Source organism: Euprymna scolopes, chromosome 25 (genome assembly GCF_053919585.1).
Source record: "Euprymna scolopes isolate OS-2025 chromosome 25, ASM5391958v1, whole genome shotgun sequence".
NCBI classification, from domain to species: domain Eukaryota; kingdom Metazoa; phylum Mollusca; class Cephalopoda; order Sepiida; family Sepiolidae; genus Euprymna; species Euprymna scolopes.
In genome coordinates this window covers 7,611,796-7,617,759 of record NC_136506.1, presented here as the reverse complement: position 1 = coordinate 7,617,759, position 5,964 = coordinate 7,611,796, and the positions used below count along the sequence as shown (strand labels likewise).

At 33.3% G+C, this 5,964-nt stretch overlaps 1 pseudogene; it reads left to right on the top strand.

The window, feature by feature from the left end:
* The first annotated feature begins 521 nt into the window (after window positions 1-521).
* LOC145247756 (5S ribosomal RNA) lies at window positions 522-638 on the top strand (annotated as a pseudogene).
* The last annotated feature ends 5,326 nt before the right edge of the window (window positions 639-5,964 follow it).

The window sequence follows — 5,964 nt, the reverse complement described above, 5'->3', positions numbered from 1 at the left end:
TACTGTTCTTATCTTAATTTTTACAACGTTTCGATCGATGTAACCTCCAACGTTCTTCAACTGAAGTTTTAGAACTCTGGAATCTTTCTGTCCGGAACAGGAACTTGCTCAAGATTCGAAAGGAACTTTTATTTTAAGCACAGTAATATGATCTCGTTTCGTAAGACAGGGCTGAGTAGAAGCAATGATTCGCAATTGTATCTTTACTGTTACCCAAAATGAGGATTGGACCTTCAACCCTTAGAGGACTGTAGCCTTGAACTAAATTTAACCACGTATTTTATTCACTCTGCTTGGAATATGATTATGACATGAATTTTAAGAGCCTTACGTCTATTTTCGGTTTTACTTACTACTTATAAATATATATAAATATGTATGTATGTATGTATTATTATTATTATTATTATTATTATTATTATTTATTTATTTATTTATTTATTTATTTTTTTAATCAGTATTATATCTATAATATAAATCTCACCTGTCTGTTTAAATGTATGCATGTATTTATGTATATTGCATACGGCATAATCACGTTGACACACCGGTTCTCGTCAGATCACCGAAGTTAAGCAACGTTCAGCCTGCCTAGTACTTGATGGGTGACCATTTGAGAATTCTAGGCGCTGTATGTGCTTTCCGCTTATCTCGGCATTGTTTCCAGTCGTCCTGAACCTCCACTTTCCACTGGTGTTCAACAATGTCCAATCAGGAGAGGTGTGGTCTTGCCACAAAAATTTCCCGCGCAGGCATCCTTACTGTGGGTATCCATAGTCTGTCAAAACTGAAGGAAGCCTTTAAATGTATTTATGTATTATGTATGTATGCATGTATGTATGTATGTATGTATGTATGTATGTATTATGTATGTATGTATGTGTGTATGTATGTATGCCTTAAACTTTCGACAAAGGCGACTGGCTTTCACGAGATCGATATCGTAGGGGAGCTCAACCCTTCGGACGAGAAATATAGAGAAAGTGTCCCAAAACATTTATTCCTTCCCACTAAACTTGGCTGTTTGGTACAAGGAGTGGTCGATTTTTTCGCCGATATTTTAGCAAGTCATCATCACCGTTCGATTGACTTCAGTAAATTTCAACGCTTTTGACTCCCGGTCGTGTCATGGAGACATCGGCTAAGACGTCAGATTTTCTTTAACTTTCTATTCCACTTTCGCGGCACGGGTTCGAGCCTCTCTGTCTACTACCCCTTTTATTGCTCAACACACACCTCTAAACACCCGGGTAACGCCGGGCACCCGGGCTAGTACTATATGAATCTTATGTTTTCTTATTATATTTATAATTAATAGTTTCTATATTGTGTTTAATTCTATGCTAGGTTTGCATAGAAAGTGATCGTTTCCCAACACGTGTGCTATTTCTTGGAGTCGACTTGCCCTGCACGGTCTTTTACTGTCTATAATCTTTTCTTCGTCCCATAAGGCTAGATGATTATTCTTTTCCCGCGACATGCGGTACGCTCTACTGGATCTTTCCATTACAATTCCACGTATTAAAGATTTTTGATATTTCGAACACGGTCACACTTCGTGTGCACCAAAAAAGCATAAATGTTTCTTTCTCTTATCGGTTCATTAGTAAGAATTTTTTTACCATGCGTTGTCGGTGAATATATTCTAATCAGACGCGTGTTTCTACTAATCTCGCTTAATCTATACCAGAGGATGTTGGCGGGGGAAATTGGTGTCACGTGGTTTGGGGAGACCAGGCATAGATCTTGCGCCAAATCTGGACGGTTCCAACTGAATATTGGGTTGTGACAGTCGAGGAAATGGGTTGATTACTAATCGCGTTAAGACCGTATAAATCGTGTTGTTTTCAAATGGAATTTTGTTACGAAATGCTAAGCAATCAGCTGAAAGGTTTTAACGATCGACGGTCTTCGTGTTCGGTTTGTGTTTGTAAATCTGATTAGTATAGATGAAATTAGATTTGCGGCACAGACTTGGTGAAACTGGCACGAAAAAAGACCAGCATTTGGAACATGGTTGAAACAAAGCGAAAAGAGTCCAAAAATGAACGCACAAATGTATTTATCACATAATAAATAAGTAATTTCAGTATGTTCTACTTGAGATCATTGAAACGGATAGTATATCTAATAGATACTAATCGATAGACACACGACAAATAAACTAATCAATAAAAAGACATGATGATGATAATAATAATAATAATAATAATAATAATAATAATAATAATAATAATGATAATAGTGGATAAAAATTACCTTTATCTCTGCCAATTAGTTTTTTAATTATTAAAATTAATATTAATAATAATAATAATAATAATAATAATAATAATAACAATAATAATCATCATCGTAATCATAATCATAATAATAATTATAATGGATAAAAAATTACCTGCCTTTTGGGAAAAATGGCAATCTTATAGTTAAATAATTAAAGGTTTATGAAGAATCGGAATCAGAATCGGTAATTGTATCGGAATAGGAAACTGTTGGAATCGTCCTATCGCTGTTAGCCAGGTTCATCATTGCTTAACTTCAGTAATCTGCTGAGAACCGGTGTGTCAACGTGATTGTTCCGTATTAACTATTATTCTATTAACAAAACAACGTTCTAAAGTAATATTTCCAGATGAAAATGTAAATATTGACAATTTTTCCTATCAAGTTCTTTGGATATGTATAACAAATGTTCCTCTGCTATCCTTGGCTTTAAGGTTCACCAACGCAGTTTAAACGCTTTTTGTCTAGTGTGTTAGTTTCTGTATAAAATGCGAATATTCTTTTCATATTATGAGCGGCGTTCCAATAATAATGAACACTATTTTTATTCTGCCCGAATGTATCAGAGATTGTTTCAAATGGCATTGTTATGGTTAATGCACTTTGCATTCATAACCTAGTTGTTGTTGATATTGGCCGTGTGAGAATCTTAAAATGAAACACGTGTAATGGACGTGCATCGGAAGCAGTGATACGTCATTGAATTTCTCCATGCCGAAAACAATTGAACCAATCAACATTTACCGGCGCAATTTCAAAGTTTACGAAACTGGTGCTGTAGATATCAGCATAGTTAAAAGATGGGTTCGCCGATTTAAGAGTGCTGACAGAGATTAGAGTGATAAAGTGTACTCCGGATTTTACAACGGATGGAATAAAAAAAAGACTGGCAAAAAAATCGTTAGATAGTACTGGGACTTACAATAAATATAACTATTACATCAGCCAGTTCCTACCAAAAATGAAGGCTATTAGCCAGAAGTTGTAAAGGATCAAAAACAGAATTAATAGAAATAAAACGTCTATTTATTTTATTAAATATGCTTAACAGAAAAAAATGGTGTGTGTATATATATATATATATATATATATATATTATATGTATATATATTATATATGTACATATATATATATATATAGACTTATATGTAATATATTGAGTTCGTGTAATTCAGTAAATTTTCATATACCAATAAGTTTTAAGCCAAAAAAGGTTGAGTAAAGGATTAAGCTACAAAATTATCACATTTCATAATTGAGCATTTATATACTGTGTGTGCAAAATCAAGACTTCAAGACAAGGTGTTGATGGCAACGAAAAGTGTATTTCATGAAATGGTCTCATATCCATGTACCAATAAATTAAGCTCAAGACTGATTTTCAGTGGGCACCCCATAGCCCGGACCTAAGGCCCCCAGATTTTTTTCTTTGGGGCTATCTTAAGGACAGGGTCTATGCAGGGAAACCCAGAACAATCACGGAACCCAAGGAAGCCATCCGGGAGGAGATGAGAGCCATTACCAATTCGGTCTGTAAGAACGTCATGGACAACTTCGTGCTGCGCTTCAAGAAATGGACGGAGCTAAATGGAGGCATTTAGAACATATTCTGTAGAACGGAGAAAAAAGGCCAAAGACCCCAGTGTTTTGATGTGATGTTTTGAATATAATAAACTAGTTATGACCAAAGTTTCATTTCATTCAGACAAAACACCAATAAACGGGGCCTAATTAGAGTTGGGGCCCGTTTTTTTTGGGGGGTCATCCTTTTATTTCCGATTCTTCAGATTACTGTTCCCATTTTGACTCTCATTTTCACAACGTTTCGGTCGATTAGATCTCAGATCTTCTTTAAGTGCATCTTACCGAACTCAGAAATATTTCCGTCGGATGAAATCATTTATTTACTTCACGTGGATAGCATGCCTTCGTTCCGTCAGCCATAAATGGAAAAGGGTCATAAGTGATAATCAATTGTATTTTTCGGTCATAAGTTATAATCAATTGTATTTTTCGGTCGCCCACAAAGAGAACTAACCCTTCAGGAGAATATCACTTTTACAAATAGTGTTACTACATACGTTAACCACTCCACCACGGCTTGTATTATACAATAGTAGTTTGAAAAATCCAGATGGCACCAAAAATTATGTAAAAATCCGAAATGAATTTTCTTGTACAAGTATTAGCAAATCATCGAGAACACCTACTTAAGTGGTGACTTTTCGCCGAGAGCTTTTCCCTTTAATGATTGCACTTGGCTCGGATTAGTTTCGACGTATCGAACTAAAGAAATTAGATTATCAATTTAGTTTGTGGCTTTTATTTTCATCTAAATGGTGTTCCCATTTATGACGTGAAACACAAACTTCAGGCGATCTTTTGACTTAGTGAAAGAATTCAGCTTACGTTCTTTACGGAAACTTATACAAAAATGATTTTATATCTGGTTTAGTCAAACAATAACATCAATTTAAACGACGGAAAGCTACACTACAGCGGAACAAATTGGGGTTGTGTGATGGCTTACAAAAATAAGAAACCAACGATATTTTTAAAATTTTATTTACTATAAAAAAAGATTATCAACACTGATAGCAGATATTGTCAAATCAAGAAGCGTATATATATATATATATATATATATATATATATATATATATGTATATGTGTGTGTATGTCTGTGTGTGTGTGTGTTGGTTGGTTGTTTTTGTTTTACGGCATATCAACCCTTTTCGTGTTATTTAATGCCGAATCCAAAGATTTGGAAGAAAATTTTTTTTATAATAGAATATATTTGTTGTTTTCAAGTCGGTTTCTATTTAACCAATAGTTGGAACCCTAACAGGTACTACCACCCCCGGTCAGAGTGGACCTGGGAGCAATGGTAATTAAAGGGTGGCTCCACACTCCCCAAAGCCGCAAGCTGGGGCCTCACCACTGGATAGTTTAAGGTCATATCCAGGACCGTGTGTGTGTATGGGTGTGTGTTTGTGTGTGTGTATGATTATAGAAAATAATATATATATATATTATATTATATGAATATATTTTATATAATCCAATATATTATATATATTAAATTATATATTATATATTATTTATGAAAGTATAGATTATATCAATAAAAGTATACATAAATATATATATATATACACACCTTATATCATTTATATAAAACTACATATTATATATAAAATTACATATTATATATATATATATATATCTTAAATATATTACTATATATTACATGTATAACTATATGTTATATTATTAGGTACGAGCAAAAATGGGCGGGCAAAAATAGGGGGATCTATTCGATTTATCATAATTTTTTTGTAGGTGTCCGATTTGATTGTATTTGAAAGACTGGAGACTAAAGTTCATTTCCTAAAGAAAAAAACATATTTGTACACGTGAAAAAAATTTTGAAACGCGATCATTATTTGATAAATGTTAAAAATATCATTAAAATTAGTCAATTTCCCGACTTTTGGTGAATTTTTAAGTAAAGGGAGGGGTCAAAATGTTTATACATTTTGAGCATAGGCATTCATTCTGCCCGTACCTATATATCATATATGCCATGCATATATATATATATATATATATATATATATATATATATATATATATATAATTTGATAGAACTTTATATATATATATATATATATATAT